Source organism: Oryctolagus cuniculus, chromosome 6 (genome assembly GCF_051225735.1).
Source record: "Oryctolagus cuniculus isolate XC-2025 breed Fujian yellow rabbit chromosome 6, ASM5122573v1, whole genome shotgun sequence".
Lineage (NCBI taxonomy): Eukaryota > Metazoa > Chordata > Mammalia > Lagomorpha > Leporidae > Oryctolagus > Oryctolagus cuniculus.
In genome coordinates, this window is record NC_142872.1 from 117,054,829 (window position 1) to 117,063,347 (window position 8,519).

Sequence of the window (8,519 nt, forward strand, 5' to 3'; positions counted from 1 at the left end):
CGGGCGGCTAGCAGCTTATGCACCGCAGGTCACCGAAGACAGGCACGAATTATCAGTAAGGCCTCCCCACAATACAGCAATTAGGAGGCTTGGATTTGGTCTGCCTGATTAAGGCGGTAAGCGCCAGCAGGCGGCTCGACCAAAGTATGAGCCGCAGGTCACCGAACACAGGCATGCATCAGCGCCTAAAAACCTCCTCACAACATGGCGAAGAGAGGACCCGGATTCAGTTTGCCTGATTGATAGGACTTGTAAGAACCTGTGGCAACTCTAGCAAGTAGAGCAGAGTGTGTGCCGCGGGACACCGAAGACAGGCGCGTATCAACGCCAAAAAATAAAAAGAAAGGGGGATCTGTGGGGAGCAGCCCGGACTGGACTGAGTTACTGGAATTAAGACTTATTCTATGCATCTGCTCTCCCACAATATGGCGCTGGGAGAGAAGTAAACAGCTTCCGCACAGCTGCCTCCAGTTCAACCAATAAACTGTAGGACTTGCTCCTGATTGGAGAGCAGCGTACTCGGCGTGTGGGCAGCCGAGTTAGGATTGGCGGAGGAGGACTATAAAGGAGGAGAGAGACGGCATGCACGAGGAACATCTAAGGGGAACACCTGTGCAGCCCCCGAGAAAGCCGGCCGGCGGTGTGCCGCTCCCCTGCGGAAGTGGGGAATGTGGCCAGGGGGAACTGCCCTTCCACGGAGGTGGAAGGGATAGTAGCCAACCCGGGAAGAACCAGCAGCAAACCCGGGGAGGGCCGAGCAGACGAAAGAACAGCGCAGGGTCCTGTGTCGTTCCTCCGCGAAGAGGGGGAGCGACACAAAGCACTTTCCAAACACCATAGTTGGAGTTAATTTTTTCTCCACTATACTTACAAGACATTTTTGATCACATCATTTAAAAATAATTTTCATTCTGTTTGACATATGAGAGTACTTCAAAAAGTACATGGAAAATATGTGCTATGATATGCATACATACAGATTCTCGCCTATATGTATGCAGAAGTTAGGTGCTCATGGTTCTCAAGATATCACGTTTCATCCTTTCCATCAAATTAGTAAACCTTGATCTTTATACAGCACAATCAAGTTGCTTTTTAATTCCATTTTTCTAAAACTTTTTGAAGTACCCTCATATTAATGTGGACAAAGATTACTTATTTCCTTTCTAACATTTAGGGTTGTGCCAACCACACAGGTTGTGCTCCATAAAGATTTTTTCAACTAATTTATCATAGATTGCCTCCTAATGTCTTTTTTTTTTCTTTTCTCAAGCTATTGTCTTTGTTTCACCAGTAAAATGGGCCACTGTCCTATATCTCAGGATGCTAATAAGAGTAAAATAATATAAAAGTTCTATCACCCTCCAAATAAAGGAATCCAATTGCAAAGTTCTGTAGAGGATAAGTAACTTAAAGTTGTCGTTAACTTTCCCTGTTGACCCAATACAAAGGAAGAGTCCAAAGATGTGGACAAAGAAGCAATAAGTACATTTCTCTCATACTAAATAAGCAGCACTGGACCCCAGTGACCATAATTATCACAACTGATACACTCACAAGTAGGAGAATGGGATCAAGAAAAATGAGAATTATTTGGTTCATGTTTTTTCAGCTTAGTAGGTAATTCCATGGTGTTCTCTTGTCCTTCTCTGAAAAGCCAAGTGAAAAGTCTCTAAGAAAGCTGCTTGGAAATTCTGAGGGTGTCTGAAAAAAAGGAAAACTAGCACTTCATTTTCTAGTTGTTCATCAGGTTAGGATATGGCTATTTGATCTTCTGAAAGTCACTGTGAACAGGAAGGAAAAAGAGAAAAACCTGGAGAATGATGGCAAGGAACAGAAGGGCTTGCAGTGTAACTTAGCTATCCTTGATGAGATCATATGAATTTCTGTTAGGCCAAGTGAGCACCACAAAATAGAGCAGGGCTTGTGCCATCTTGGTAACACCAACACAGAAAGTTAATGGGAGTGGCCGGTGCTGTGGCTCAGGGGGTTAACACCCTGGCCTGAAGCGCCGACATCCCATATGGGCCGGTTCTAGTCCCGGCTGCTCCTCTTCCAATCCAGCTCTCTGCTGTGGCCTGGCAAAGCAACAGTAGAAGATGGCCCAAATCCTTGGGTTCGGGCACCCACGTGGGAGACCTGGAGGAAGCTCCTGGCTCCTGGTTTCGGATTGGCATAGCTCCAGGCATTGCGGCCATCTGGGGAGTGAACCATTAATGGAAGACCTCTCTCTCTCTCTCTCTCTCTCTCTCGGAATGAAAATATGTTCATTTTTAATTTTAAATTTTTAAAGATTTATTTATTTATATGAAGGGAAGACTTACAGAGAGACAGAAGGAGAGAGAGAGAAAAGAGAGTAAGAAATAAATCTTCCACCTGCTGGTTCATTCCCCAAATGGTCACAATGGCCAAGCCTGAGCCAGGCTGAAGCCAGGAGTCAGAAGAGGCTTTTTCCAGGTCTCCCAAGTAGGTGCAGGGTCCCAAGCACTTGAGCCAACTTCCACTGGTTTCCCAGAATATTAGCAGGGAGCTGGATTGGAAGTGGAGCAACTAGGACTTGTTAATTAATAGTTTTCTCCAAATTCTGCCACTAATTGGGCCATTTTGAATTCTCCTTTACCTCCTGTAGCAGATATCACAACAGCACATTTTGACTAAATACTATGATTTCCTGAAAATTTCAGTAATTAAAAATCCACCTAGTGCATAGGCATTGAGTGTAGGAGTTAAGACACTGGGACAACCTCACATCAGATTGCCTGGGTTCTGGTCCTGGCTCTGCTTCTGATCCAGCTTCCTGCTAATGTATATCCTGTGAGGTAGCAGATGGTGGTTCAAGTATTTTGGTTCTTGCCACCCATGTGAGAGACCCAGACTGAGTCTGGGGCTCCTAGCTTCGGCCTGACCTAGCCCTAGCCCTAGCCCTAGCCCTAGCCCTAGCTGTTGTGGAAGTGATCCAGAGGATGCATGATCTCTTCATCTCAATCTCTCTCTTCCCCCTCTGCCTTTCAAATAGAATAAAAAATTGTAAAGACTAACTCAGCTGGAGCCGGTGCTATGGTATAGCAGGTAAAGCTGTCGCCTGTGGTGCTGCCATCACATATGGGCACTGCCAGTTCAAGTCCCTACTGCTCCACTTCTGATCCAGCTCCCTGCTAATGTGCCTGGGGAGACACAGGAGGAAGCTCGTGGCTCTTGGCTTCAGCCTGGCTCAGCCCTGGAAGTTGCAGCCATTTGGAAAATGAACTAGTGGATGGAAGATTCTCTCTCTCTCTTTGTGACCCTACCTTTCAAATAAATAATCCTTTTTTTAATCGACTCAGCTAAAAATTCAACTTCTCATCAGAATTAAGTATTTCTTCCTTATAGTCACCTGCAAGCATTGTGGTATCAGGGACCCAAGATGAGGAGAAGATACTGTCTTTTTAAACATATTCCCATTTCCTACCTTGGGGACATGAGTATCGTTTGCCACTGGGCCTTAGCTTCCTCCTTCTGGATTCAAGCTTCTCCGGTGAGTGGACACAAGGAGGAGTGAAAAGGAGTCATTGGACAACTATTGCAGTTTTTCTTCTGCTATTTGACACTAATTCTTGGGCCAACATTGACTGCCATTGACAATGTCCTATCCATGGAAGTTACCCAGTACTGGATTTCCAGAGTGTACACTAAAATGAGTTATCTCAAGAGCTCCCCTATTCTACAGAGTCATGTTTCACTTCTTCCAAGCCTCCATGGCCCTTGCATTAGCTGGTGTACCACATGAGCTCTTATTATTCTTTTGTTTTTCTCATTAGCTTTCTTTTTTTAAAAAAGATTTATTTATTTATTTGAAAATCAGAGTTACACAGAGAGAGGAGAGGAAGAGAGAGAGAGAAAGGTCTTCCATCCATTGGTTCATTCCCCAATTGGCCCCAATGGCCAGAGCTGTGCTGATCCGAAGCCAGGAGCCAGGAGCTTCCTCCTGGTCTCCCACGTGGGTGCAAGGGCCCAAGCACTTGGGCCATCTTCTACTGTTTTCCCAGGCTATAGCAGAGCTGGATTGGAAGTGGAGCAGCTGGGTCTCGAACCGGCACCCATATGGATGCTGGCACTTCAGGCCAGGGCGTCGTTAACCCGCTGTGCCACAGCGCCGGCCCCAATTGTCCATATTTTTTAAGTATCATTTCATATACATTGTTGTTAAACTGTATGTTTTATTTCTTCTTCCATTACAATGTATTGCATTTGTTGAATGAATAAGTGGTAAAATAATGCGCAATTTTTGAAACATTGAAAACTAGGGAACTGATTAAACAAACTGGAATGATGCACTTTAAGGGTCAGACAGCTGGAAAAGATGTACTCAAAACCACAAAATAGAAACAGAATGTCGCTCTGCATTTTACAGGAAGAAGTGTCAGGAATGCTGATTTCTAAAGAGATAACAGTAATTGTTTTTACCCAATTGGTTTCTGAAACCATAGAAAGGAAGTTTCTCATTCTAAAATGTATGTTTTAAATCAACCAGCCACTTCTATGGTCTCAGATAGGTTTCTCCATGAAATATGTGTGTCTATCCAAGGGCCAAAAGACTTTTTAAGAAATGATCTTGTTCTTTGCAGTTTCTATCAGGGCTCTTTTGGGCTACCATAACAAAATACCTTACACTGCAAAAGTTGAAACAATAGAAGTCTATTTCCTCACAGCTCTGGAGGATGGAAGTCCACGGTCAAGGTCCAGCAGGATTAATTCCTGAGAAGGCCTCATCACCTGACTTGCTGGTGGCCACCTTCTCGTTGTGTCCACACACGACCTTTCCTTGGTACAGGCTTGTGGAGTAAGAAAGAGAGCAAGTTCTCTGGTGTCTCTTCTTATAATGACCTTAATGCTATCAGATCAGGGCCTCACCTTTATGACTTCATTAACTTTAATTACTTCCTAAATGTCTCATCTCCAGATATAGTCACACTGAGGGCTTGGCTTCAAATTTGAATTTGCAGGGGACATGGAGAGACACAATTCCACCCTAGGTGTATTCGCTTTTTATAATAATAATAAAACAGAGTAACTAACCCTATTTTTCATCATCTTATCTAATGTCACATACTTCTAGGCTTTCTTCCTAAATTGTTTCTAAAGATCTGGGAATATACTGAGTTAAATATACTAATTTTCTATATACTGAGTTAATAACTTAGAGGAATATTATTGTAGTTTAGATCATTTATCTGGAAACACCAATAATGAGACTAAGTTGCAAAAATAATACGTTAAAACCAAATTTTGTTAGTAGGAAAAGTGTACTGTGAAGAAGGCTAAATGCTCCCATAAAGAATAAAATTACTTTAAAAATATTGCAACATTAAGTAAGACACACAGCACATGCAAATTTCTCAGAGAAACTTGAGACAGTGAAATGTACCTCATTAAGACATCCTTCAGGACAGAGGTTAACAATACTTACAACACAACAGACCTAGCAGTGTAGTGACTTGAAATATCATAATAATATATTAAGATTCCGGGCCCAGCGCTGTGGCGCAGCAGGTTAATGCACTGGCCTGAAGCGCCGGCATCCCATATGGGTGCCGGTTCTAGTCCTGGCTGCTCCTCTTCCAATCCAGCTCTCTGCTATGGTCTGGGATAGCAGTAGAGGGTCTCCCACGTTGTGCAGGGCCTAAGCACTTGGGCCATCCTCCACTGCCTTCCCAGGCCACAGCAGAGAGCTGGACTGGAAGAGGAGCAACCGGGACAGAATCCAGCCGGTGCCCCAGGCAGAGGATTAGCCTGTTGAGCCATGGTGGTGGCCTGGATTAAGTTTTTAACATCACAGCACGACTCTAACAGTTCCCCAAGTGAGCCATGGCACCAACTGCTCCACTTCTGATCCAGCTCCCTGCTAATGCTCTTGGGAAAGCAGCAGAAAGTGGCAGTATTTGGGTCCCTACACACACATGGGAGACCCAGAAGGTGCTGCTTGCTCCTGGCTTTGGATTAGCCCAGCTCTCTAACACAGGACTGCAATAAGAAGAAGGGCTTTGTAGTTGCCAATAATACGGTTTAAATATAATAGAAAGAGGAAGTTGTATTCATTTCTTTTATATATATATATATATATTTTAATTTTCTTTTTCTTTTTTGGCAGGCAGAGTAGACAATGAGAGAGACAGAGAGAAAGGTCTTCCTTTGCCGCTGGTTCACCCCCCAATGGCCACTGCGGCAGGCGCACCGCACTGATCCAAAGCCAGGAGCCAGGTGCTTATCCTGGTCTCCCATGGGGTGCAGGGCCCAAGCACTTGGGCCATCCTCCACTGCACTCCCGGGCCATAGCAGAGAGCTGGCCTGGAAGAGGGGCAATCGGGACAGAATCCGGCGCCCGGACCGGGACTAGAACCCGGTGTGCCGGCGCCGCAAGGCGGAGGATTACCCTATTGATCCGCGGCGCCGGCTGTATTCATTTCTTATTGCTACTATAACAAATTACCACATACTTAAAATAACTCAAATTTATTAGTTTACAGTTCTAGAGGTCAGAAGATCAAAATGGTTTCCACCAGGCTAAAATCAAGCTGTCGGCAATTCTGGATTCCCCGTGGAAACTGTAGGGAATCTATTTTCGTACCTTTGTAGCATTTCTTGTTGCTTGCCTACCCCCGCCTCCTCTTTGAGATATCAGGGCAATACTTTCTAATCTCTGACTCTGACTTTCCTACCTTCTTGTTTCACTTATAAGGACCCTTGTGATTAGTTACATGGGGGATCCAAGACAACTTTTCCATCTCAGTTTCTACACTTGCCCTGTAACACGCCTTTTGCCATGTAAGGTAACATATTCACAAGTTCTGGGATGTAGCACATGGACCTCTGTGGCAGATCACTCCCCTACCTTCCACAGCAGGATCCCCTCTCCCAAGCACAAAGTGTCCTGTCCTGACTCTTAAATTTTGTCTAGTCATAGGCGACTCAGTGCAGAATTTTTATCAGACAAAAAGACAACTCTTGATTTCTTAGTGCTTTTTTCTTAATAAAAAATATATATAATATAAAATTAAAAATATATTGAAGAAGATAAAATATTCAGAAAGATAATTGAGACTTTATTTCATGAGAAATAGTCCTTTGAGATAAATACATTTGCAAATTTGCTGTGGAGTTTTGAGGCTAAATATATTTAGCTTTTTAAACAAAAGTGTTATTTTGGAGCCGGCACTGTGGTGTAGCAGGTAAAGATGCCACCTACAGTGCTAGCATCACATATGGGTGCCAGTTCAAGTCCTGGCTGCTCCTCTTCCAATCCAGCTCTCTGCTATGGCCTGGGAAAGCAGTAGAAGGTGGCCCAAGTGTTTGGGTCCCTGCACCTATGTCGGAGACCTTGAAGAAGCGCCTGGCTCCTGGCTTCGGATCAGCCCAGCTCCGGCTATTGCCACCACCTGGGGAGCAATCCAATGGATGGAAGATTGTCCCTCTCTCTCTCTCTCTCTCTCTCTCTCCCTCTGCCTCTCTGTAACTCTGCCTTTCAAATAAATAAATAAATCTTAGAAAATGTATTATTTATTTATTTAGGAGAAAGTCGGAGAGAATGCTTCCATGTGCTGGCTCACTCTCCAAATGCCTACAATGACTGGGGCTCGGCCAGGCCAAAGCCTGGATCTGGGAACTCAGTTCAGGTCTCCCATGTGGATGGCAGGAACCCAATTAGTTGAGCCATCACTGTTGCCTCCCAGGAAACTGGAATCAGGAGCTGGAGCTGGGTATCAAACCCAGGTTCTTTGATATGGGACTCAGGTATTCATCTGCTAAATGTACTTTTTTTTTTTTTTTTTTGGACAGGCAGAGTTAGACAGAGAGAGAGAGAGAGAAAGGTCTTCCTTCCATTGGTTCACCCCTCAAATGGCTGCTACGGCCGGTGATGCTCCAATTTGGAGCCAAGTGCTTCCTCCTGTTCTTCCATGTGAGTGCAGGGGCCAAGTACCTGGGCCATCCTCCATTGTACTCCCGGGCCACAGCAGAGAGCTGGACTGGAAGAGGGGCAACCGGGACAGAATCCAGCACCTAAACCAGAACTAGAACCTGGGGTGCCGGCGCCGCAGGCAGAGGATTACCTAGTAAGCTGTGGCGCCGGCCCGCTAAATGCACTTTTTAAATATAGGAAGTGGTTGTATATATAAGCAAAATCCAGTATGAAGATATTAGGAATCACAGTAATGAAAAATTATGTTTGTCCTCTCCATGAAGAACACCAGGTCTACTACATAAACCTGGACTCAGCCATTTATTGCCATAAGAAGTATCAACTGAATAAAACACAGAACAAGCCTATTCAGAAAGCTCAGCTGAGGAGGATAAAGAGAGTTAATAGCCAGACAGGGAGTTAATTTAAGAAAATGCCCTATTTATTATAGGACATAGAAACTAGCCACATGTTAAAAATAGAATAGATGAAAGTTCTTGTTTAAAAATAATACAGCTCAATTGAACCCACAAATTTTGGAAAAATGTCTTGTTAATTTAATAAAATTTTCTACTGTATTATTTCA